Source organism: Notothenia coriiceps, unplaced genomic scaffold, assembly GCF_000735185.1.
Source record: "Notothenia coriiceps isolate Sejong01 unplaced genomic scaffold, NC01 NC01_scaffold00000339, whole genome shotgun sequence".
Taxonomy (NCBI): domain Eukaryota; kingdom Metazoa; phylum Chordata; class Actinopteri; order Perciformes; family Nototheniidae; genus Notothenia; species Notothenia coriiceps.
Window position 1 is genome coordinate 20,073,536 of NW_011333040.1, and position 742 is coordinate 20,074,277.

The following is a 742-nucleotide window of genomic DNA, read 5'->3' on the forward strand; positions in this document are numbered from 1 at the left end:
CATAGGTTCACCCATAATTTCCCCTCTGTTTCAGCGCGCCCCTGCTTCAAAAGTGGTGCTGATTTGCCTCTGCGACTCCTGTTCCTTATTAGATGACAATATAGGATGCCGCACACTCCTTGGTTCCAAACACCTCATGTGGTCGAGTCTACCCTAGGGATGTGTCTGGCCTTTGGGTGGTACCATTAGCCAAATCAGCAAGCAGGTACCCGCCCCCCCTTATCACCTGCCGGGACGGTAACCCCCCCCCCTTATCACCTGAATCTCCTCCTAGAGCACCATTGAGTTCTTTTTAACCAAGGAGTGGCTCCTTATTTTCATCTAAAGTAACAGACAGAGAATCAGCACTTTGGAAACAGGGCTGAAACAGAGGGGATTATGGGTAATGCTGCAATGATCTGTTTGGTGTTTGGAGCCAAACACTTCAGAGACATGTTTTGTATATATCTGAGAACTATAATATATTAAGGAAAAACTGTGTAATAGGTGAGCTTTAAGAGAGCGCTAACAGTGTAGTCCTTACAGTCAAGCAATTTCAAAAGAAAGTATCCATAAATATTAATGCTGGCCGTAATTTGAACCATACCGTTCATACAGTCACATGAATATATCAATATATTTTGGACTCAAAGACTATTTTATGAGGGCGTTTATAATGGGAAAATGTAGCTGGAAGTTCATGTTACGGGCTGAAAATTGCATTGTGTGGCAATTTTTAAAAGTAACATTAAAAAAACTTTTT